We start from the raw sequence: 27,044 nt of genomic DNA, 5'->3' as shown, positions 1-27,044 counted from the left end.
AAAGAAATATGGAGTGTCAGAGCCTGGCATCTCCTGGGTTTGGATGTCCAAAGTGCAATGTCCAAAGCAATTTTCATTCCTTGTTCGTGTTGCATTTTGTGTCACTCTTCTCTTCCCAAAAGTCCTTGAAGCGAAAAGGCATATGTTCAGTGTGGACGAAGATGTAAACTATCATCACATTTTAAAAATGGAATTGTCAAGTAGCCTTGGATTTAAATTTCATTTGGGGATTCACTGATCCCTGGAGATGTTTAAATCCCTGGTAGTGAAGTATTTCATGTCCTTTATCCTTTCTAAGGATATTCGCTAATTTAATTTAACTTCTAATTATTTTTTCCCTTAATTTTCCAGAGTCTCCAAGGGAAGACATTTCTATAACTTTAGCCCTCTTAGAAGAAATGAGGGAAAGGTCAAAAGGACTCTCTGGTGAGAATGGGTATGAGAAATAGACTGATACATGGTGACCTAGACATTGCACTTACTAACACATTATACTTTTTAGGATAAAAGGGGATCTGTGGCAAGCCTGTGATCCTCTGAAGTTCTACGTGGAGGCATGGATACTCCTGATGACAGTATCTCATGGAGAACTTAATTGATGTTTGTACTCCAGACTCAAAACCTAGCAAGACAGTTGAGAGTGATGAGAGAAAATCTATGCCTTGATCATCTATGATCTTCTGCCCTTCTTAGAGATCCCAGACCTACAAACGAACAGAGCTTCTTCATTTTGCCTTCCATTGCACATCTCTGCTACTGCTCTTCAACGATTCTGGGAATCTTCTGAGTCTGGTAAAAAAAAAAGATGGATGCTACATATGTTTCTGATTTTGATTCTCATAATAACATTCCCTAAGATTTCCAAGAGGCGGGATCCCTGGGTGGCGCAGTGGTTTAGCGCCTGCCTTTGGCCCAGGGCGCGATCCTGGAGACCCGGGATCGAATTCCACGTCGGGCTCCCGGTTCATGGAGCCTGCTTGTGTCTCTGCCTCTCTCTCTCTCTCTCTCTCTCTCTCTCTCTCACTGTGTGCCTATCATAAATAAATAAAATAAGAAAAATTAAAAAAAAAAAAGATTTCCAAGAGGCCAACACCTTAAAAGTATGTTAAATAGCTTTAGTGTTTAGTTTTTGGTTTTTTTTTTTTTTTTTTTTTTAGTGTTTAGTTTTTGAATGTTTAGAGTGCTGCACGCAACTTAGGTTGGTTCTGGGTATGCATGTGGCATTTAATTGGAGATCAATGGAGTGATCCTTTTCTGTTTTATTTTCTACAAGATTTAATAGTTGACAACTATGTCTGTGCAGCTGGGGTGACTTTCCAAAAGGGAACATAGAGCCAAGGTTTTCTTTCTCCTTAGCACCAGGGCAAAGCTTGGCATCATACCTATGAGTTGTGACAAGTCCATCTCTGGCTGTGTCATTGGATCCCAGAATATCATTTCCTTTTGGATTTCATGATTCTGTCGCTCCAGGGTTGGAGTCCCTCATTCTATTACCATCTCAGATTTCAATTTCCATAATGGCCTCATCTGAATTCATCATTCATTTTCTTTTCCACGGGAAGAAAACACCAAATCATTTGTTTAACCCCTTGAGTCATCAATTCATCAATAGAACAGACTCTGTACTTTAGGATAGTTCAACAAATAGTTTTACCACTGACCACAGAGTTGGATAGAATAATCCCTTTCTGCAGAGAGCACAGGGGATGATCCAAGTCAGGGCATATGGGGAATGATTTCTATTGCCATCTGCATTTTGCATAGGATCATGTAACCACCAGACCAATAGGCCCTCTCATTCACCCTGTCAGCTCCAAATAGAGCAGCCTTCACAAAAAAATGTGTAGCTAAATCCGAACAAAGAAATGGTTTATGCTCTTCTCTTCACATCCTTGGATTTTAGGCATTAAAATACATCTTTTCTTTGCCTCCCAAGATCTTTTACTTAAAAAATTTTAAAAGCTCACAACGTGTCAGCCTATTGTTCTTATATATTTGTTTATTTTTGTTGTTGTTGTTGTTTAAGAATTAAACAAACAACTTCCTCCCCACCCAGTTCGAACCCCTTATTTTGTTAAGCTTGTGTTGTTACCTTTTTCATTAGGATTCATTTAAATTAATCCTCAAAGGTTTGGCATACAATTAACTAACATATAGATGTTAAAGGTCATGTCTATATAAAATCTGATTATTTTTACTAAATATATGAAACTACTTGATAAATGGAATGAAAATTTGGGACTTTCTTACCAACCAGTTATTTGGGATGTATATCTTATTAACTGATTTGGGTGAAACTTGTACTTTTCTGCTAGGTATTTGTGTCCCACAGAAAAATGAACAAATTTAAGACTAAGAAGGAAATTCAACTGAGAATAATTACACATTTTTTTTCAGCGACTGAGAATCATGGTATTGTGAGAATTTTTTGTTGTACACAGTTCTTCTCATTTGTGTATACGTGTGTTTCTCTATGCCTAATCCATTACCTCGGTGGATATTCTATCCATTAATACTCCACTTGTTGTTAATTGATTCCTTTGACATTCCTTCTCATTTTGGGATAATGCTGACGTCCACTTGTGGTGGCTGACATTGTGGAAAGAATAAATTGTGCATATAGGCTTTAGATTATACCCTCATACATTCTATTGTCCCAAAGTATGAAAGAGTGATAGGAAACCATGGCAACACAGCAAATATAATTCTCAATGGGGAAGCACTGGGAGCCTTTCCCCTAAGATCAGGAACCAGACAGGGATGTTCACTCTTACCGCTGCTATTCAACATAGTACTGGAAGTCCTAGCCTCAGCAATCACACAACAAAAAGACATTAAAGGCATTCAAATTGGCAAAGAAGAAGTCAAACTCTCCCTCTTTGCTGATGACATGATACTCTACATAGAAAACCCAAAAGCCTCCACCCCAAGATTGCTAGAACTCATACAGCAATTTGGCAGTGTGGCAGGATACAAAATCAATGCCCAGAAGTCAGTGGCATTTCTATACACTAACAATGAGACTGAAGAAAGAGAAATGAAAGAGTCAATCCCATTTACAATTGCACCCAAAAGCATAAGATACCTAGGAATAAACCTAACTAAAGAGGTAAAGGATCTATACCTACCCTAAAAACTACTACAGAACACTTCTGAAACAAATTGAAGAAGACACAAAGAGATGGAAAAATATTCCATGCTCATGGATTGGCAGAATTAATATTGTGAAAATGTCAATGTTACCCAGGGCAATTTACACATTTAATGCAATCCCTATCCAAATACCATGGACTTTCTTCAGAGAGTTAGAACAAATTATTTTAGGATTTGTGTGGAATCAGAAAAGACCCCGAATAGCCAGGGGAATTTTAAAAAAGAAAACCATAGCTGGGGGCATCACAATGCCGGATTTCAGGTTGTACTACAAAGCTGTGGTCATCAAGACAGTGTGGTACTGGCACAAAAACAGACACATAGATCAATGGAACAGAATAGAGAATCCAGAAGTGGGCCCTCAACTTTATGGTCAACTAATATTCGATAAAGGAGGAAAGACTATCCACTGGAAGAAAGACAGTCTCTTCAATAAATGGTGCTGGGAAAATTGGACATCCACATGCAGAAGAATGAAACTGGACCACTTTCTTGCACCAGACACAAAGATAAACTCAAAATGGATGAGAGATCTAAATGTGAGACAAGATTCCATCAAAATCCTAGAGGAGAACACAGGCAACACCTTTTTTGAACTCAGCCACAGTAACTTCTTGCAAGATACATCCACGAAGGCAAAAGAAACAAAAGCAAAAATGAACTATTGGGACTTCATCAAGATAAGAAGCTTTTGCACAGCAAAGGATACAGTCAACAAAACTAAAAGACAACCTACAGAATGGGAGAAGATATTTGCAAATGACGTATCAGATAAAGGGCTGGTTTCCAAGATCTATAAAGAACTTATTAAACTCAACACCAAAGAAACAAACAATCCAATCATGAAATGGGCAAAAGACATGAAGAGAAATCTCACAGAGGAAGACATGGACATGGCCAACATGCACATGAGAAAATGCTCTGCATCACTTGCCATCAGGGAAATACAAATCAAAACCACAATGAGATACCACCTCACACCAGTGAGAATGGGGAAAATCAACAAGGCAGGAAACAACAAATGTTGGAGAGGATGCGGAGAAAGGGGAACCCTCTTACACTGTTGGTGGGAATGTGAACTGGTGCAGCCACTCTGGAAAACTGTGTGGAGGTTCCTCAAAGAGTTAAAAATAGACCTGCCCTACGACCCAGCAATTGCACTGCTGGGGATTTACCCCAAAGATACAGATGCAATGAAACGCCAGGACACCTGCACCCCAATGTTTCTAGCAGCAATGGTCACAATAGCCAAACTGTGGAAGGAGCCTCGGTGTCCATCGAAAGATGAATGGATAAAGAAGCTGTGGTCTATGTATACAATGGAATATTCCTCAGCCATTAGAAACGACAAATACCCACCATTTGCTTCAACGTGGATAGAACTGGAGGGTACTATGCTGAGTGAAGTAAGTCAATCAGAGAAGGATAAACATTATTTGGTCTCATTCATTTGGGGAATATGAATAATAGTGAAAGGGAATAGAAGGGAAAGGAGAAGAAATGTGTGGGAAATATCAGAAAGGGAGACAGAACATGGAAGACTCCTAACTCTGGGAAATGAACTAGGGGTGGTGGAAGGGGAGGAGGGCGTGGGGTGGGGGTGACTGGGTGGCGGGCACTGAGGGGGGCACTTGACGGGATGAGCACTGGGTGTTATTCTGTATGTTGGCAAATTGAACACCAATAAAAAATAAATTTATTAAAAAAAAAAAAAAGGAAACCATGGCAAGGAAGGAAGATTAGTGGAGAGTTTTTGCCTTCTACCGCACCCGCAGAGTCTGCAGAGTGTCACACAGGTGGCCTTTCTGGCCAGGGGTTTTAAGCGATCCTTCATTCATCAGTGTAGAAAACTTCAGAATGAGCACCCTCTCAGAATTCCCAGAACAACAGCATTTTTTTCTTTTACTTGCTGTTCCCTTGATAGGTTCTAGAAGATGAGATAGGAGACCATGCTGATTTAGAAAGGATCCCTGGGTGGCGCAGCGGTTTGGCGCCTGCCTTTGGCCCAGGGCGCGATCCTGGAGACCCGGGATCGAATCCCACATCAGGCTCCCGGTGCATGGAGCCTGCTTCTCCCTCTGCCATGTCTCTGCCTCTCTCTCTCTCTCTGTGACTATCATAAATAAATAAAAATTAAAAAAAAAAAGAAAGGAAAAGAGGTCAGTCTTTATATCATCACCTCACGCATCAACCTGTAGCCTGTCCCCTGCAATCTCAGACGGCTGAGGCAAGTATGTATTTAATAATATTGAGGACTTTGTGGTTTACAGAAGAGCCAAGTCTGGAATCAATGTGCATCCATCCTTTCCTGGATGATAAGACTCGAGGGAGAAAGATTTGTGCTTTGTCACTACTGAATCCTGCAGAGTGCTTAATAGTGAAATAATGGCCCTACTTGTAACATTGGCAGTTAATAATTACCGAGTGTTCAATCTGAAGCAAGCAGTACACTAAGCACTTTATAAACATACTTTACTTAATCTTGATTATGATTCTACAGTTATTATTAGTATTATTAATAATAATAACACCTTAATAACAGGAGAATTTACTTTTAAAGTTTATATAACTTGCCCAAAGTCACAGAGGTGGTATAGAGGGTTGAATAGTGGTCCCCAAAAGGTATGTTCAAGTCCTAATCCCCAGGACTTGTGAATATGACCTTATTTAGAAATAAGGTCTTTGCAGGTGTCATTAAGGTAAGGATCTTGAAATGAGATCATCCTGGATTTAGGGTCGGCCCTAAATCCAATGATAGGTCTCCTTAAGGAAGAAAGGAGGGGAAGATTTGTGACACACAGACATGACCATATGGCAGAGATTGGAGTGACACCTTTACAAAACAAGCAACGTCAAAGATTGCTGGGCTCTACCAGAAGCTAGGAGAAAGGCATGGAATGGATTTCTCCTCAGCCTCCAGAAGCAACCAACCTTGCCAACACCTTGATTTCTGGCCTCCAGAACCGTGAGAAAATAATTTGCTGTTTTAAGCCACCCAGTTTATGATCGTGTGTTATTGCAACCCTAGGAAACTAAAACAGCTAGTAAATGATGGGAACAACATTGGAAACCAAACACCAAAACCTATATTTTGAGCCCTATTCCTTATGTCTTCAGTGTATTGGCTAGACTAAATGCTATGTGTCTAATAAAGATTTAATAAATGTTGCTGGATTTAAATTTATTTGAAAAAAGCAGATAGTTGACTTTTGACTCTTCTCATTTCTTTGGAAAAGTGTTAGTGAAAGAAAGTCTTTGGAGTAAGAACAGCTGTATTTTTTGGTGGTGGCCATTTGGAACACTGTGAACATGTTCCTGTAAGATTTTCCTTCTGATTACATAAATAGCAAACAATCATAATCTCAGAGATTCAGTATTTTAGATTCATTGATCAGACATTTCTATAAACCCCGTAAAGTGGTAAAGATAGTCCCCCAGACAGAAAACTCCCCAAAACATCTTCCAAGAGCACCCTCTCCCTTCTTTTCTCATTTTTTCTTCGGTGGAGATGATTATGCTAGTTTCTAAGCGTCTCATTTTAACTAGGCTTGCAGGCTCCTCTGCAGAAGTAGAAAGCAGTGGAGTAAGTTAATAGTGAAGTGGGCATGGAGAAGGAGGAGGGAGGGCAGGATTTCGGGTATCACCCACAGGGAGAGGGCAAGTGCAAGAGGAGGAGGAAGAATTACCACGAAACAGCTGCTGGAAAAATACATTCTGCTTGTGGTACAAGTTTGAATAAAATAAGGGACTTAAACCTTTCTGCCATCAATGATTTCTCTGAGAGGGGATTTCGAAGGACTCAGACCAGAGGAGGCATGGATTGCTCTCCTTCTCAATTCACATTAGATTTTGGTTTGGGTAAGAAGCATTCTTTTCCTATGCCCTTTGTCAACACCATCTAGTGGCTGCAGTGGTCAAGCAGAAAGGTGGCCCCACAAGTCTCTGACCCGTGAGAGTGCTGGCAATACCCGGCCCCAGTGAAGACTCAACTCTCATTCTGCTGAAACCAATGGCTTTTTCGGCATAGCACTGAAATAGCAGTGCATTTGCAGGGCCTTCTCCCCAAGCCATTTGTATCCTTTTGGTAAAACTTATTCCTTATGGAAACTCCATAAATTTGGCTTTATCATCCCTATTTTTCACATGAGGAATTGAGGACTGGGGATGTGAAGTGGCCTGCCCCAGGTTACATGGCTCTCAAAGAATCCTGGGATCTCTGGGGATATTTCTTGATCTGTTTCTAAGTGGAGGAGTGGTTGGGAGTTGAGGGCCTTTGCTTTGCCACCCCTTAGGCCATTCCAGGCCAGGGTAAGTCTGGTGCCATTGCTGACAACTGGCTGTAGAAATGCTTTAAGAGTTGGATGCTACAGTAGGCTAAAAGCACAGGAAAGGAAAATGGATTAAATATCCATTTCATTCCAGGCGAGTTATATGTGTCTCGTTATAGAAAATGCCCTGGAGCCACCAAGATTTCGGTTTTGTTTTTTTTCTCCTCATCTCCTTGGGGGAAGATAAACCAGAGAATTTTTAAAAATACTATTCACATTGTTAAATTCTAAACCTCCCTCTGCTCCTACCAGTAACTTTCCAAGAGCTAAACAAGCAATTTAGGCATAGTCCATAAGACAAAGTAAATCCACTAATACAGTTGCCTGTTTTCCCAGGTGTCAAAGTGTGTATTTCCAGCAACTAAATTCAAATCAGAGATTGCCAGTGACTGTTTCTAACCAGTTGTGTCTTGGTGCTTGAATTTAAGAAGGATGTAGTTAAAAAACTGTAAGAATAATTTTTAGTCTTGAAAAGAAACATCTCCTCAGAGATATAAAGTACTTCATTCCATTTTAATCACTTTACTCCTTGTCTTTACTATTTTAGTAACATTTTCTTCAATAAAAAATCATCATCTTAAGTCTACATAAAATTTGTTGGCTTTTATAAACACATAAAAGCTTGGGAAAGAAAACAAAAATTACTGTAATCCCACCATTCAATGATAACAACTGGTAGCATTTTGAGAGATAGCCTTCTAGTTAGTCATGTGTTTGTGTTTGCATATGTGTATACACGTATGTGTGTGTGAGTTTACAAAATCAAAACTGCATTATTTGATTTTAGTATTTCCTAAAAATTTTATTTATTCATGAAAGACACAGAGAGAGAGGCAGAGACATAGACAGAGGGAGAAGCAGGTTCCCTGTGGGGAGCCTGACGTAGGACTCGATCCCAGGACCCCAGAACACGCCCTGAGCTGAAGGCAGATCCTCAACCACTGAGCCATCCAGGTGCCCCCGAACTGTATTATTTTAAAATATGCCTTAACACTTAGTCGTATCTTATGAACATTTTTTTTCATATCACTGTTATTCTGTGGCATCATTTTAAGTAACTTTATAATATTTACTTTAATCTTTTTATTGTTTTATATTTTTTGAAGCATAAATAACATGCTATTAATATCCTTGAAATAAATCTTAGAAAATATCTCTGATGGACTTTATGATTAAAAGAGTATGCACATTTTTAAGGCTTTGGATACATTCTGTCATTATATTCCTCCAGAAAGTAGGAAATATTTACTTTTTACCAGCAGTAGATTAAAGCCACCACTTCCTTGCAAACTAACTGGCATACTTTCTTTCAATGATTGCCAAAGTGGTAGAGAAAATACAGTATTTTGTTACTTAAATTTAAATCTGTTATTAAGAAGGGTAAAAATTCATATGTTATTCAGTCCTGTTTTTCTTTTCTGAATTATCTGTTAATTATATTATTTATTATATCTTTTGAACATATTTTTTGGTCTTTATTTTATTTTTTGTTGATTTCTAAGTGGTGTATAATTGAAGAAAATCTTTTTTTCCTGCCATGAATATCTTTTGTGTTACTATTTGTGTGTGAGTGAATTTTCCATTTTTAATTTTTTTTTGTTTGTTTTTTTTTCATTTTTAATTTTTTAATCATGTTTTAACTTTAAGTTTTAATTTTGTTGATGGCATTTTTGACATTAAGAAATTTGCTTTATAGGTAGTTAAATCTATCAGTATTGTCTTTTATTGGTTTTACCCTTACAATATTTATTTATTCATAACTTCTATGCCCCAAGATCAGAAAAATGTTGATAATCTTTTTCTACTAGATTTAGAAAATGGTGTTATTGTTCGTACTTAGTTCTTGAATACTTCTGGAATTTAAGCTGGTATCTTTTATGAGGGAACAAGTTAATACCTTCCTTTTATTATTTAGCCTAGCATTCAAATAATTCATTGTTCTGATTTGATATGAGACCCTTTCATTTACCATGTTTTATATGCACCCGTGTCTGTTTCTGAACTTCATATTTTGTTCTATTTATCTGTTTATTCTCAGATTTCCACCACACTGTTTTAATTATTTGTTTTATAATATGGTTTAATAACACAAATAAATTCTCTCTGCTTGATACTATTTTCCACCTTTATTTTATTATTTAAAAAAATAATAAATAATTTCTTGGATACTTTGATAGTTCACTCTCCCAGGTATAGTTTAGAATGGTTTTGTCAAATCAGCTATTAAAAACAGATAAATGTCCCATTAGTATTTCGATTAAAATGGCAATTGAAAAATTTATTTATGTATTTATGTATTTATTTATTGGCAATTGAATTCAATGTATAAGCTCTGACAACTTTTCAGTAGTCTTAACTCAGGCTCTTTATTTGTGAAGTGACCTTATCCTCTCCAGACACTTTCTGAAACTGTATCAGATATTGTTAATTAATTCTCCACAAGGTGTAGATACCAAATGTTCTATCCACGGCACAATTATCCTTAGAGGCCGCCTAAACATCGGCCTGCCTAAGCAGCGGTGTGGCCCCTTTGGCAAAGCTGAGTATCTAACCTCACTCGGGCACGCACCTGCCAGCCCGTGCCACTCTGCAGCCTCGCTTTCAAGCTGCAGATTTGAAGTTAATTAAGCAAAGGGTTAGGAAGAGGAGGAAGAGGAGCTTGATCAATGGTAGGAGAGAGAAGGTGATTTTTTTAAATCCCTTCTTTAGTTGGTGGAGAAATAAATTACCATAGAGCAGGAGGTAAATTTCCCAGAACCATGAATAATATAATTTAGGTCGTAAAGACTCCTGGAGATGACAAAGGCTGTTGTGGGATTGAGCTGCTGTCTCAGGGTAAGGGGCAGGGCACGGTGCTCCCAAGGATGGGAGTGGGGAATGAGCTGAGCCGGAGGGCTCAGGCCCTCTCAGACCCCTTCCTTGGCTCCTTCCTCTCCCTCTTCTCCTTTTCTCACTGTGCCGAATTCTGTGTGTAGTTAGGTGGGCAGTGAAGGTGGCTGCACTGTAATGAATGATTTTTGACTATAAATAATCTGCTTGTTAACTTTACTCCTAATTAATCATGGGGTCATCAGTTACATAAACGTTTAAAAGGCGCTTTGGAATGGGGGTTGCGTGAAACACTAGACATGGAAATAAATTACTGATTTATGCTGGTCTTTGCTTTTCACTCTCTTTCTTTTTTTCTTTTACACACACACACACACACACACACACACACACACACACACAGTACTATGGGTTCCCCCTGGCTATTTTCTGAACTAGCTTTTGGGACAACGATTTTTATCCTTAACTATTATTTAGAAAATAAAGATTAATTTCTTCTGATATTTAGTGGAAGCTGTAAATACATTTTTGAAAAAGGTGTATTTATTTCATTTTAGGGGAGGAAGGACAGAAGGAGAGGGAGGAAGAATCTCAAGCAGACTCCACACTGAGTGCAGAGCCTGATGTGGAGCTTGATCTCATGACCCTGAGATCATGATCTGAGCCAAAATCAAGAGTCTGAACCCTAACCACTGAGCCACCCAGGCAGCCTTGAAACTGTAAAAAAGTCTTAAGTAATTTTAAGATTTCTCCCCTCAATTTATTCCTCCTGCCATCTGGAGCCTCAGGTTTTTAGGCACCCTTCATTTCCTTCTTCCTTGACACTGAATTGCTCTCTAAAGGGGATATTCAGAACACCACTTTATGTATCTTCTATCGTCCCTAAGTCTTTCATTCCTGATTGATATGCCTGAATGAAAGGTGCAACTGTTAATCACCTGGTTTTTTAAGGGGGAAGGGACCTTTGTTCTTCTGATAATTGCAAACACTTTAACAACAAAAATTCCCAGACAGGTAACAAAGTGAAACATGTTCTTCAATGCATTCCCAGGGACATCAGAAAAAGACTTAAAAAATTAGCATAGTTTATAGGATAACAGATTTCTCCCTGCAGGAGAAGCTATAGAAAGTACTGCATTTTCAGTTCTAGTGGTGTCCTGACACATGCTTAAGAAGAAGGAAATGGGAAGGAGACAACAGGAAGTAAAGTGAGTCAAGTCGGTCTGGTTGTGAACCTTACGGTTTATACCTCTTGCACCCCAGTTACCTCTTGCTGTGGTACAACTCTCCTCACAATCCCAGGATTCTTAGAGAACCGTCTTCCAGGGACCGTGGCACCTGCACACAGCCGACTCAGCGTTACCTGGTTATATGCCTTGTCTCCTTCAGAAACCAGCTTGTGCTGGCAGCTAAAAAGGATCTCATGTCTCCTGAGACTTTTCCACATGTCTTTGTTCAGGACCACCTGTAAAAGGTACTTGAGTAATTCTAAACAGTGCCTGATATCAGGGTTTTTCCTGATTGGTCTCAAGAATTGACTCATTCCTTGCTTTTCTCTTTTTCATTATCCTAGAAAATTGGAGGGGGTGGGCAGGATTGGGAAATAGAGTCCTGTTTTTTGTTTTTAACCTGGAAATATTCTTAAAATTGCTACCAAATTAGCCATCTGGTCACCTTTAACTTGAGGACAGTTCATGGAAGGTTAAGAGTTGCATTAACACTGTTTAAAGATTGTTTTTGTTTCTAAAACTCTAAAGAGTTGAATTACAGCTGTAAAGATTGTTTTTGTTTCTAAAGATTCCTATTTTTCTGACTTATTTTCTTAAAATTATTGAGTAAAATAGTGTATTTTGTCTCTAGGGAAGATGCATGTACTTGTGCATCTCAGTTTTTGTGTTCTCTCTGATATTATATTCTAGAGTCACCCTTCACCCTCAGGATGATGATTATAAGGCTAGCAAGCACACAGATAAATAAGGATAACATGTCTCATGAACCTATTTCATGTAATATTATGTTTTAATTTTCCCTTTTAGGAATACAAAGAAATTATTTGAGAAAAATTCTGGGAAAGTAAGAATCCTGGGGACATGAGTGAGGAGGAGGTGGTGGCTGGTTGGTCTTCTCTCCTTTTTCCACTCTAGTCTTTGCATAGCCCTACATTTTTGATGTTTGCGACATGATACAACACTCAAGTATTTTTTGTGATGTGTTAATCTTCCAGGTGCTGCTTCTTGTAGTTGGATTGGAGTGTGATATTTGAAGGGTTGATTTTGGGGCAACAATCTGTTCCATACTTCTAGGAGGAGTTCATTATGGGAAATGCAGGGAGTAGGAAGCTTTCCTCTGTCATAGCCAGAGGACTAGAATAAAGCGAGCATCTTTAAATTGCCGGCCTTTGGGTTAGAGTCTTGCCTTTGGCTTTCTGAGGTATATATAACAGAATCCCTGTTTGATGCCTGGGCTATGGGCAACTCTCAAGTCAGGCAAGGCTTTGTATTCTTGATCTCTGAAATGTCCTCATTACAGCATGAAAACAAAGTAAGTTCAGAAGACATGAAAAATGTTTCCGTGGAAAATTCTGGATGTGAAATCAAAAGGTATTTTTAAAATCTTCTTGAACAAAATATAACTTACATACGAGAGCCAACATAATTTGGTTCAAACTAAGTTTTACTTCTGTCTGTCGGATTTTATCTAGGACACTCAGAAGCCTTTACGAATTTCTGCTTGAGAAAAGGAACCATAGGTATGGAACTAACTATAAGAAAAGGAAGGATAGACGGGAGCAAAATAGAAGGACAGATAATATATTGCAGAGGGTGTAGAAGAGGAACAATTCATTCTAATTGTGGAGAGTAAGAGAGATCTCCAGAGAGGAGGTGGTATTTGAGTGAAACTTAAAACATTTCAATAAGCTGAGAACTGGAGGATGGGGAACTTTTCAAACTGAGGCAACAGCTGTAGCAGCTGGTGTAGACACCAGCACAGAAGCATGTACAGACTTCCTGCTTTAGAATGCTCATTCCCCAAAGGCAGGAACTACAAATAGAATAACTCCATGTGTGCTTACGTCAGACCTTACCTTACAGCAAAATATGCTTATGTATATTGAGTCAGCTTTGTAAGTGCAAAATCAGGTGCAGATCACTGTCTCAGGATGACACGTTTGGAGTCCTCAGACATCTCAAGATGTGAGCATTGACCAGAGCCTTGGAGGGAGAAAAGAGCTTTGATCAGTCTTTATGCTGTCATACAAATGGATTTTTCAGATTACTTGGAATCTTAGGAGATTCTTTTTCTTTTATTCTCAGTATAATTCATGAGGCTTGAAAATAAAAAAATAAAATTTCTTAGAATTTATTCCACATGGAAAGAAATACCCTTTTGTGATTAATAGTGACCATGAATTCTCACTGCTCTGAATTTTCAGCACTAAGGATACCAAATCTTCTGTCCTTGTTAATATTTCACTTCAAGCAGGTTAAAGCATAGACGTAGATTTGCTCTGGAGTATGGATGGGTTTTAACAGCATCTCTTACTTTATGGTTCTGTAATAGAGAAACCAGGAGACATTTTACCAGCAAATGAAATCTATTTTATAGCATCCAGATGTCATTCTTCTTTCACATGGATCCATATAAGCAAGATTTTGACCTTTTTTATTTTTTTTTTATTTTTTGGTGTGTTGATGATCTGGCTCTTGTCTTTGTTGAGCACAATATCTTTCTTAACGGCCTTCTAAAAAAAAAAAAGCAAATATATCAGGAGGAAGAGAAAGGGGATTGAGAAACTTGAGAAGTTTTTTGTGATTAACCACTTAACCATGAGTATTGAATTCTGGGTCTTTCAGAAATATTGAATGCTGAGGCAAAGAGGCAGGATGGAGGATTATGGAAAATGTGTGCACACACACATAAATGCAAAGAAGTGACACTTATCTGCCCCAGGTGATGCCCAAACACTGAGAAGGAAAAGTTCAGCTGCGGGGCAAATGAAAATGTGCACATGACTACCCCTTTGGGTTCTATTTTTCTCTAGAGGACAGCGGCTACAGGAAACTCCTAGCTATCTCCTACAATAAGGAATGAAATCTTTGCATTGACTGAAGCTCCCATATCTGCTCATGACCAGCTCTGAAAGAGTTGAAATAATCAAAATATGTTTTTCACAGTGATAAAGCTTTCCCTAATGAATCTTTGATGATTCAAAAGAAATTTGGATACCATTCAAAAAGGTATCTTATGTTGCCTTAGAACCTTCACTTAAATGAACACATACTTTTTGATAGAGATTTCCAAAGGAGATTTAGTTTTATTGACATAAAATGTAAGGACAGCTTGAATTCAGTAAATGCCTGCCTCTTAAATAAAATTTAAAGTTTACCAGTCATCTCACAATTTGCTTCAATGAATGTCCACCACTGCTTAGTGCCTACGAGAGGAAGTATTATCTCAGCGACTAAGAGATGAAAGAAATTCATTTATTTTTATTTTTTAAAGATTTTATTTATTTATTCATGAGAGATACACACACAGAGCGAGAGAGAGAGAGAGAGAGGCAGAGACACCGGCAGAAGGAGAAGCAGGCTCCGTGCAGGGAGCCCGATGTGGGACTCAATCCCAGGATCCCGGGATCACAACCTGAGTGGAATGCAGGTGCTCAACCATCCCGGTGCCCCAAGATGAAAGAAATTTAAGATGCTTCTTCAAGTAGTGTGCAACAAAGTAAATAAAAAGAATAAAAACACCTGTATTCTTATTGATTCAGAAATTAGCTGCAAAAATGCATTATCTCTGAAAAAACCTGGGATTAAATTTGTGTAGCACCATATGGAGTACAAAACATTGTTACATATATTTATTGATTGATTTTTATATCAAGTCTCTGTGCTCCATGGGTAAGGCTTGGGGAGATTAATTAATCATGGATCCCAAATTAAGCAGCTAATAAATGGCCAAGGTGGGGCTTGAAACAGATATTTTTATCTTTTTTCTACCAAACCAGATGTTTTAACTTGAATCTTCATTTCTTCAAAGCTTTTGAGCAGAGGTTTGCAAATTTTCAAAAGAACTTTTCCAACAGGCAAGATCTTGAGGCAAGCTCATGGACTCATGAGGCAAACATCCTCTATTTCCTGTTTCAGCTGTGGTTTTGGTTTTGAATCTTCTCCTCCTTCTCTCTCTCTCTCTTTTATTTTTTTTAAACCTCCTGTTCCTCCTTCTATTCATCTTCTTCCACTTCCATCACCATCATCATCATCGTCATCATTACATCGTCAAATTCAGCTTGCAATGGGGCAGAGGATGTGGTGATGGGGGAGTAATCATCCTATGCTACCCTCCTCCTTTTTTATTTGAGTTAAAATTTATCTAATGATCCACCAAAGGAGGGGGAAACATTCTTTCCTTTGTTCTTTATCTCTTTCTCAGTAATCCTCCTCTTCTTTCTCTTTCCCTTCACTTTATCCTTTATATCTTCTCTACTTTATCAGCTCTCCCCCAAATACCTAACCACAGAAATTCCAAAGCAGCTATTTTCTGGGACAGAACAACCATCTGCCTGCCTGCTTGGGCACCACCCTTACATACCAGAGATGGATAGGCTCTTCTCCTCTCTCTCTGCCTCAGAATCTAGTTAACCACCTTCACAGGCTTTGTTCCCCAGGTCACACACCAGCATGTGGCTTCAGTAATATGTAAAAATGTATTTGTTAAATTTCAGTTCAGGAGCAGAAACCAGTGTATTTTGCCCATGGTGGCAATAAATTCAGTTCACTCCTCCCTAGACACATACACACAAATCACTCTCAGCTGTATCAACAAACAGAGCTTCAATTTAAAAAATCCAAACTCTGAGATCATAGTTTATCCACTTTAGGACGTCTTCTCCTAAACCAAAAGGAGCAGTGTGGAGATTTCTACGGATATCGAAATGTATTCTTCCTCAGATGTGGAAATACCTTCTGGTCCATACTAAACAGCACCGAGGATCCTGGTAGAAAGATAGATTTAGTTTAGTTTAGGGAGTGCAAGTTCCAGTCTTCCCCAGAGTCAAAGATAAGCTAAAAGTAGCAGCAAGGAGAAGGGCAACAAAAGATGCTTCAGTTTATTTTAATATTTATGTAAGTCATCGGCTGTGGCAGTGTAGTCGGTCAGTCTCAGGGACAGGTAGATTCATGATTTCTGAGGCTGTGGAGTGGAAGTGGAGGTGCTCCATTTGGATCCCTCATGAGTACTGAGATATTCATTACTCCAGAGGATTGAAGCATTGATTCTTCTCCAAGAGTTGCCCATGGCCACCAGTGCTGCCTTCCTAAGGCCACGCACCCTCCCCAGGGACCAGCCTGTAGCCCCAACCAGTGGCTGGTCCATGTGCTCCAAGGCAGGAGGACTCTGGAGGGCCATCCCTGCCCCAGAGCTCTCCATAGATTAGCTAGGGCTTCAGCTGTGTGTAAATCATAGCCTCTGCCTTGATCCATTCCTAAAAGTAGTCCCCCAGGAAAGCTCTGGCATGCAATTTCACAGGCTCAGAGTCTATTTCCTGGGGAACCTGACCTTACCATAGATTCTTTTAAGGCAGTTGAAATATGTCAGAACTTGCTGGAGTGAAAAGTCCCTGGATATCTGCCACAGCTATTCTCTTATATTGCAGGGAATAAAACAAAGCCTTTTCATAAAGAATTCTTAGAACTTCCATTGCTAGGAAAGAAACTAAAACTATCTTCATGTCTCATCAACCAATGTAAGAGCATTGTGAACTGATCCATCAGGTGCAGCAGCTGTATACTTTACTTCCCTCTGGTCATTACCAGTTCCTTTGTGAGGGATATTTTGATCAACAGATTTCTCAAGAAGTCAGAAGATGTTCCCTCATCAGTAACTATAAAATGGTAATTATAAAATATAAAAGGGGTGTTTATTGTTGTCATATAGCCTAAGAGTCATTTTCTCAGCTAAACATATGACGACACTATGTATGTGATATAAAAAGCACAATCATTTAAGAAAATTATTTGGAATAAAAACCGGAACATTGAAAAATGTTATCCCTAAATTACTCTTTTTCATTTCTTAGCTTTGTAAAAGGACACTATAATAATAGCTAGCATTTACTGAAGAATTATTATCCTTCAGTAGTCATGCTGGGCACTCTATACATTGTTAAAAAATGATCAGAGAAGACAATTCAAGTGATACAAATGTACTTTGACACTTCATGAAGTGGACAGTCGCCTTTGGGGAATAGCAAAATGAAATGGAAAAGCAGGAAGCTTTTATGGGATAAAGAATAAAGAAGAAGGAAGAGACTAATAGAAAATAGTTCATTGGCTAGAGCCCCAGAGTCGACTTTGTTTGAGATGAGAAGAATCAGAGTTGGCTTGGTATTTGGAGATTGACTCTCTGGATACACTGCATTTCTGGTCAAGTAGAACATTTACAGGGACATGACAATTATCTAGGTTTTGGTTCGCTAATGTGGCACCTCACGCAGGAGTACCTCTATCTTGGGCCTAGGAAGTTATTGTAGCAGTCTCCACTTTTGATCATCTTCTTGACCACTCTTCTTGACCAAGAGGTTTAGTTAAAAATATGGGTCTTCATGAGCACATTATACTAAGCAAGTCCTTAATGATTGACCCCTAGAAGAGTGCAATGGGGGAGGCCCAGGCCTTTCAGGTTTCCGGGCTTGGAGCTGTCACAGTCTTAAAGCCACTAATTTGGTGGATTTTTTGTTTATAGTCTTGTGGTCTCTTTAGAGTGGAAAGGCAATTCAGATAGAGGGTTAGTAGAATGAGTACTCAAGTGAAGGAGGATGGGGCAGTAGAAGAGTCATGTCAGTCTTACATAGTTGTTCATTTGTGGTACCCCTTGTGTCTAACTTTTCGTTAGCCTTTTTCAGTGAATCTTCCAATGAAACTATTTTGGAATCTTGATGCCTTTTGGAGTCTTCTACTTTTCACTTAAAATAGGTATCCTATTCTGTTTGTTGATTCAAGAACTCTTGCTTTCAAATGCACTTCTTAAAAGAATACTTTGTCTATTGGGAATGCTCCTCTTCATGGCCATTGTAGATTCTAGATTCTTGCCATTGTTTTAGATAGCCAAAGCTTCTGAGGCCATCGTTCTTAAACATAAAATAAGCAGGTGTGTTGGAAGGAGGAGTGCTCAAGTCTTTGAAACTTGAAGATCCCTTTTTTTTTTTTTTTTTTTTTTTAGTGAAGCCTGGGGTCATTCAGAATCAAATTACTAAATAAGAGGAATGTGCCACTGAGTTGGGGATGTGGTGCTTTAGAGCATACCTCATTGCATGGAGATTTTCTGGAGGTTGGCATGTGACCTAGTGTCAATCTAACCATTCCATGACCAACTTATCCAAGCATGGGAATCTTAGAATTTGGTGGCAAGAGTGCTCTAACAGCTTTCAAGTGAGTGACTTGTGCCTATAAGTTTTATGGCTTTGGCTTCTGAGATTCCCATTGACAGTCGATCTATATTATTTCTTTCATAAGAAGATTTCTTTAGAGTGGCAGATGCCCTGATGGCTTTTTTTTTTCCCCTGATGGCTTTTTATAGTCTGACTTGAACCTACTCGGATTTTGATTTTGTTGGGCAAAACAATCTGAATTTCTTGTCTTAATTTATTCCTCCAAGTCCTTCAGTGGTTTATGCTATGGATTTATTATGAGGTTTTGTTGAGTCCCCTAGTGGCTGCCACACATTGTGGACTCCCAGTATGATTATCTCAGGACCTTTATGCAATCCCAGAACATTTCTGGGAAATTTAACAAACCCTGGCACCTTTTGGGGATTCCAGGACCTTTCTGGGAACATACACACATACACTCTCTGTATATATGTGTATGTATTATTATTTTAAATAAAATTTATTTGGATCAGAAAGTTACATGAAAGAAGTAGAGCTCAAATCTGAGAGTGTCTTATCCATGGCCCTTGGAAAGGACAAGAGGAACAGTGAAGTCAAAGGGTTTAGTAGGCATCTCACCTGTGCACCTCTTTCTGCAGATCGTTAATCAGCTTTGGCTCTCATTCCTTGTCATCAAAAACTGTTAAAAAAGGGTTAAAGAAGACAGTGTAGGTGATACAAATAAATTTTAACACCTCATGAAGCAGATGGTCTTCTTTCAGAGGCCTGCTTACTGGGGTGAAAGGCAGGAAGCTTTTATAGGACATATAAAGAACAAAGAAGAGACAAATAGAGAATATCGGATTGATTGAGAAGGCTCCAGAAATGGCTTCATGTTTGGGGATTGGCTGGCTGGACATTCAGCATTTCTGCATTCAAGCAGTGTTTATAGGGACACAAAAGGTACCTAAGTTTTGGTTTGCAAATGTGGCACCCTGGGCAGGAGCATCTTGACCTAGAAAGTTATTTCAACAATGTATATATATCATCAAATGTAATGTTTGCAGGGTCCTCATGAAATTACTGCTCTTCTCATTTTGCAAATCAGGGAATCAAAATACAGAGTATGAGTAACTTACGTAGGGTCACATAGTTAGAGGACAGAGCTAGAATTTGAACTTAGATATATCAGACTTTTAGACCATATTCTTAATTGTGCTTGATTTCCCCCACACCAGTCATTGATAATTCTTTCATTTTAAATGTTTTCTGTCCAGCACACCCAAACTCTCTAACATTATTTTTTAAAGATAATTGCTGAGAAATGTGCCTGGATTAGAGGCTGGCTTTTACCAATAGAAGGATGTAAGTAAGTAGATGCTCTCCTTGTACACTCCGATTTCCTGCATTTGTTTTTGTTAGTATCCTACTGAAAGCCTTGAATTTACTCTGGAAACTATAGGAGTTATGACTATTTTACCATAAATGTGACTACCTTCTTGCTGTTGTTTTCGTCCCGGTTTCTGAGTCCTTAGCAAATCAGCAACCAATGGTTGGCTCAGTTCTTTAACAACGCTTTGAGTGAATTCTGAGTAATTGATTGCTTTCTTAATTATCTTGATACTTGTAGTTTTCAAATCTGTTTAAGTCACAATGGAGTGCCCATGCTCCCATTTTCGTAGTTGACTAGACATAAGAATTTTAAAAACATATTTTTAGCTAAGTTTAGGAGGAGAATGGTGGGCAAACCTCTCTTCCAAACTCCATGGTTGTTATCGACATGAATCTTATTCCCAATAAGAATAATCTGTTGATTTAAAATTTGAGGGTTTCAGATTTATGGCTTCCAAGTCCTATGTCTTACACTAAAATTGGGTTATCAACTAGGCAGGAAGAATATCAGATATGGAATGTTACTTTGTTCTTTGTGTTCAAGCAGACACCTGCTAGCATGTTAGCTTTTGGTGGACTGATCATGAATGTACTCATTCTTTTCTGTTTGAAAAGTCCCTTTATTTCAGAATTTGGGGATGACCACAGCTTAGAGCTGAAAAGCATATCCAAGGCTGGGAGCTGAGAAAAACTGTGCCATCATCTCTATACCTTTCTTCCTTATAAGCTTTGAGGGGAAATCACTGTCAGTGAAATAGAGCAAGAGAGGGAAAATGTCGTATTTTAAGGGTATTTTTGTTTAAGCGTATGTGATGACATCATATAAAGGTAATTATAGTAAAATGAACAAATCTTAAATTTTGACAAATTTATACATCTGAGTTGAGACAGAATATTTCCATCAGTCTAGAGAATTTTCTTATGTTCCTTCTCAGTTAAATCACCACCCTCAGAAAGTCAGCCTCTTTCTGATTTATCCCCCCAAATTAGCTTTGCATATTTGCTTGTTCTTGAAATTCACATAAATGGAATCATACAGTGGGATTCTTTTGTGTCTGTCTTCCCCTGACTCTCTTAGTACATTGTCTTCAAGATTCATCCATGTTCTTGCATGTATCACTGGTTTATTCCTTTGTCGTTGTAGTTCAGTCATTCTATTATATAAATACACTACAATTTGTTATGTTTTTCCTGTTGATGGATATCATGTTGTTTTTAGTTTGGGGCTCTTATGAATAAGGGTACAATGAACATTCTTATACAATATACTTTGTGGACAAATGTTTTCATGTCTTTTGGGTGAACACCAAGGAGAGGAATTCAGGGTTATATGTAATATTTGGCATTTTAGGTTTCCTAATTTTAACCATTCTAGTGGGTGTGTAGCATATCTCATTGTGGTTTTACTTTGCATTTCTTGATGACTAACCATGTTGAGCATCTTTATACCTTTTTTTTTGTGAAATGTCTGTTGAAGTCTTTGCCCATGTTTATTGAATTACTTGTTTTTTTTTAAGTACCCAATTGTAGGAATTTTTATATGGCTTGAACACGTATACTTTGTTGAATACATGTATGCTTCATGTTACATTTTGTGTCTTCTCTTGGCCTTTCATCTTTATCCTTTTGCTTTATTCTGTAATAGTTACTCTATGGACTACAATGTACATACCTAACTGTCTACAGTATATCTTGAATTAATACAGTACCTTTCTGTGTATAACGTAAGATGATTATACCAGTATAATTCCATTTGATTTCCCCATCTTTTTTCCAATTGCTGTCATCTAATTTGCTACAACAGGGCCTCTAGGTAGCTTGGTGGATGAACATCTGCCTTTGGCTCAGGGCATAATTCCAGAGTCCCGGGATTGAGTCCCATATCAGACTCCCCATTGGGAGCCTGCTTCTCCCTCTGCCTATGTCCCTGCCTCTCTCTCTCTGTGTCCCTCATGAATAAATAAATAAAATCATTAAAAAATAATAATTTGCTACAACATATGTTACAGACCTCAAAAGACATGTTTTTATTTTATTTTTTTAATGATTTTATTTATTTTATTGAGAGGGAGAGAGATCATGAATAGGACAGAGGGAGGGGGGGAAGCAAACTTTCCACTGAGCAGGGAGCCAATGTGGGGCTTGATCCCAGGACTCTGGGATTCATGACCTGAGCTGAAGGCAGATGTTTGAGCCAACCCAGACAGTTTTTAAGTCTGCCCTGTATTTTACTTTGTATGGGCCCTCTTGGGTCTCCCCTGTGTGTGTATGCAACATCCCACCCAGCTGGGCGTCTTATCCAGCCCCCTATCATGCTCTCATTTCTAGGATCTCTTCTTTAACTATCTGGTTAGTCTCCTACTCACCCCAGCTATGGCTGAATCCTCAGGCTAAAAGAACTGAAGAGTTCTCCACTTATTTCCCACCAGTCTTGCTACTTTTACTGACAGTCCCACTGGGCACAAGTGAGTCTCTCTAGCAGGAAAGCTACTGGTTTTCCAGCCAGCCCTGTCTGCTCTGGTAGAAAAATGAAGCTGGAGGGATGGTGGGAGCAGCCCCAGGCAAGAAGGTTCCATTCTTTGTACCCAAAATTTGTCATTTTTAAAAATAAGTAAATACTTCTCAATTGTTGTGGGTCTTTGCTTAGTTTGCAAAGCCCTGAAATTGCTGTTTTTGACAATTTTATCTCATGTTATAGTTGTTTTTTTGGGGAGAATTTTTGATGACTTCTTTATTTTATTAATGTCAGAAGTCTTGCCCTGACAGATATATTTTGACAAAGAAAAGGAGAGGCAGAGACAAAGGCCCTAGCAGGAGGAAGCTACCTGGAACAGTATTCCCTGCAATTTGTAAACCTGTAGTCAAACCACCAGGCTGTTGGTTCAAGGAGCTATAACAATGAAATGTCCCTGAATAGAGTTATTTTTAACCAAATGACTCAAAGGTGAAATGTGCTTAATGATATACATAATTATTGTGTCATGGGAATTAAATACCAGTGATAAAGAATTCACAGCAAAATATATAATTACTCGCAGAAAAAAAAATACATGTTAACACTTTATCTAGCCTAGAAACTCGATTTTTCTTGTCGTGAGATTATAGATCCTAGAAGGCTATCAATGTCAACATTGTCAGGTGGCTGGAGCACAGCCTTCCTAACTTGTATAAAGAAAGGGGTTTGTGGGAAACCTGCAGTTTCTGGCCCCATGGAGGTAGTGAGGACAGCCTTGCTGCTGGCCATCAGGAAGCTGGGGCTGTTTAGTGGGAGGCTCCTTCCTTCCAGCACACCGCTTGCCCTCCTCTGGGCTCCGGCAAACAGGCCTGCTGCCCTGGGCCTCTAGGCCTGTGTGAAAATCCCCACCCTAGGGTATCAGAGGAGAGTAACTAGGTCCCAGGGGTTCTGGGGAGGGGGCGGGATGCCAGCTGCTCCCAAATATTTCCTACTGCATATTGAACAAATGTACAGTTGTCTAAAGATCTTACTGCTTTTCACTAAACCCTCTGCTAGGTCTCCTGTAACACTTTTTTCAGGGCTCAAGAACTGTACTCATCAAACTTCACCTTTTGTTTCCACCTGATTTCAGGTTGGGGCCCAGTGACATTTCTTTTTCTACTATTTATTTATCTTTCCATCCCTCCTTCCCTATATCTCGGCAGGCCTAGCTTTTAACATCTAGCATGAACTGATCAGACCAATTTTAATGGTTGCTCCAAGTAGAACATAAAACATTCTGGAAAATCTTGAATGCAGAGTCTCTCAGTTGGAGCTGCTCATTAGAATCACCAGAGTTTTTAAAACTTGTGGTGCCCAGGCTGCACTTAAGGCCGGTGAAATCAGACTCTGGTGATGGGATCCAGGTGGCTTGTGTTAAGAAACAAAGCTCTGTGTAAAGTACTATAGTCCTGCCTTATCCTGGCTTTTGAGATCTGTGGTTTCGCTTTAACAGTTTGAGCAGGGTAGCTCGGGTGGCTCAGCAGTTTAGTGCTGCCTTCAGCCCAGGCCTGATCCTGGAGATGCGGGATCGAGTCCTGCATCAGGCTTCCCTGCATGGAGCCTGCTTCTCCCTCTACCTCCCTCTCTGTGTGTCTCTCATAAATAAATTAAAAAATCTTTAAAAAAAAAACAATTTGAGCAACCTGGCCAGCTGGGGGTCTGAAGCAGATGATCCTCCTTCTGATGAATTATAGAATCATGGGCAGCCTGCGTCATAGGGCCTGTGCCATTCACCTCCCCTACTCCCATCACACAGCCATTTTGTCATCTCACAGCATCACAAGGAGAAAAAACGTTAAGTAAAATAAGGTATTTTGAGACAGAGGCCACATTCATGTAACTTTTATTACAGTATGTTGTAATTGGTCTATTTTTTGTATTAGTTGTTGTTGAGAGTCTCCTAGTGTACCTGATTTATAACTTTCACTTTATTGTAGGCATATATGCATAGGTCAAACGTCGTATAATATAGGGTTCACTACTATCTGTGGTTTCAGGCATCCACTGGGGGTCTTGGAATGTATCCTCTGTTGATAAGGGGGGCGTCTACTGTACCTTTATGTAGCATGCTAATATTTGTCTTTTTTTTTTTATCTTGAACCAACATTTACCACATCCTTGAGGGACACATTGTCATATAATTTGGCAGAAATTATAGCAACGCAGAACCCTAATCATTTCACGATTTCATTGCAGTGTCAATACTACTGAGGTCATGTTGGCAAAATGCCCCTCAGTGTCCTCTATTCAGCAGCCACTTTGCTGGCTGACAGTCTGAGACTTGCCTCATGAGAGCAAATATGAAAAAAAAAAACCCAAACCAAAACCTGTAGATATGAAACATGTCAGCTTTCAAAGACTGTTAGTCCATTGTGTAAAATGCAGTGACACATTTGTACAAATATTTACCTTCACCTTTCTCTCCTAGAGTCTTTGTTCTCATTTAAACACCAAATGGCCATTGATTTCATTTCAAAGGGAAAAAGGAAAGTGGTAAATCTTTCACTACCTTTTTTTGTAAGATCTTTTTGAGAATTTAGATTTCCCATTCTTGCTTTTTGAGATGACATGATTGTCTCTATTTCAAGCTCCGTAATTCATTTCTCTAACTGAAAGACAGATGAAGCTTCCTTTTGGCCGTGGATAGAAAGGTGGTTGAAAAAAAAAACATTAAATGTTTGCCACATACGTTTGGATCTCAAACTTGCACAAGCCAACTTTTGAGTCTTTTCCTTTTGAGAAGCTGCTTGGCGGAGCGAGTATAAGTTTTAAGAACCTGGAGGAGTATTTCAGCTCTGAGTCCCCTGGTGCTTAGCAAGGTGCTGACAAATGGTACAAGATTATGGATGATTATAGAAAGCCTGAAACTGTGCTTGATGGCGACCTCTTCTTTTTTCTGTCCATCCACCTGAGGGTTATGGGCCTAGCACACTTCTGCTGTGCCACTCTGCTCACACTCTCTCCTCTTTTTAATAGTGATGGTGTATGAGTTTCCTGGTAGAAGAAAGGTGAGAGGCAAGATAGCATCATTCAGTAGAATTTTAACAATTCTTTTTTAGATTTTTTTTTTTGAAGGGAAGGAGGATTGTTTGCTTTTTTTTTTTTTTTTTTTTTTTTTAAGAAAGAGTGATTTCTAGATGAGCAAAACTTTCATTATTGAGACTAGGGTTTAATAACTCCTGAGGGTTCCTATAGGCCTGTAATTCTAGAAGATAATATATATTCAGGGATATTTAAAGCAAAAACATATTTCAAGACCCAATAACTTTCCTCCAAGTTTCCCCATATTTTACAAGTTTGTCAGGTATGTTTCTATGCTCATGAGAAAGAGTAAATGACAATTTGGAGTAGAAAGTTCAGAAGGGCCACTGCATAGGATACGAAGCTTGTGCACCTCAAATGCCCAGGGGACCCCATTACTGAGGCTGCAGGGTGAGCAATATTCCCTGGAGTTGTGAATTTGGTGGCCTTGGGAAAGAGATTGGCCTTCATGCCAGTCATAGCAGATAGATCACAATCCCTGCCTTTGATTTATTTTTAGTTGACTATGTATTCAATGATTTCATTTTACAGTCTGGCCTATATGTTGCTAATTTTGTTCATTTTAGGGGAGATAGCATCGGTATAGGAGGAAAGTCCCCTGATATAGTAAATATGCTCTGATAACATACGCATCATTCTTTGAGCAATAATATTCCTAGAAGGATGTATCAGAGGGTGCCTTCAGGTGTTTCAAATTGTCCTCTTCTAGTCAATAGCACCATGAGCCAAAGGGATTATGATGTACAGCTAGTTTTCCTAGCAGAGGTCAGAAATATGGTTCGCCTTGTAGAGCAATCTTAACCTAGAATTTTTATTATTACTATTATTTTCTCCTAGTTCATCCTGTCATTTCATTGTAAAATGCTAGCTCATTACTACCCAAGTGTCAAATGAAAGTAAAGGAATTGCTTGCCTTGGACCTCTGAGTTGAACATCTTTTGGCATTGGGGATATACTTTTCATGTGAGATTCTAGCCACTCAGGTTCCCACGTAGACTTGACAGTGAGTCATGGTCACTAGCCACCCAGACCCTTGCTTCTCATTAGAAGGCATTGCCCAGAACGTGCCTATGCTGAAGCCTCAGTAATACCTCACCTTTTCTGTCAGAAGCCCAGTGATGAAGCTTATGACTTTCCAGCACTGAAAAATGCAGGGTAAGCTGAATGCTAATTTGGTTTTGCTTCTTTTCCTCATCAATCACATTGTAAATTGGAAGGTGAATCTGATGGTTCTTTCCATTCTCTTCAACCAAGTGGGTATTTATTGCATATGTATGCTGGGCTTAACACTGTGCTAAGTATATGGCTCTCCAATGAATGGTGCGAAGTAGTTTTTGCTTCTAGGGACTTACTGTATTATTGAGAAGAAGAAAGCAGAATGCTCATAAGCAATGTAAGAAATATAAAAGAGCAGGGATATAATTATGTGTTAAAT

At 39.0% G+C, this 27,044-nt stretch overlaps 1 long non-coding RNA gene across 1 annotated transcript in view; it reads left to right on the top strand.

The window, feature by feature from the left end:
* Positions 1 to 508: 508 nt before the first annotated feature.
* Positions 509 to 27,044, top strand: part of LOC140595797 (uncharacterized) — a 39,713-nt gene continuing 13,177 nt past the window's right edge. The window contains exon 1 of the long non-coding RNA XR_011997675.1: positions 509 to 792. This is a non-coding gene — a long non-coding RNA (uncharacterized lncRNA). The remainder of the gene's footprint in view (positions 793 to 27,044) is intronic.

Source organism: Vulpes vulpes, chromosome 15 (genome assembly GCF_048418805.1).
Source record: "Vulpes vulpes isolate BD-2025 chromosome 15, VulVul3, whole genome shotgun sequence".
Lineage (NCBI taxonomy): Eukaryota > Metazoa > Chordata > Mammalia > Carnivora > Canidae > Vulpes > Vulpes vulpes.
This window is presented reverse-complemented; position numbering and strand designations above follow the sequence as displayed.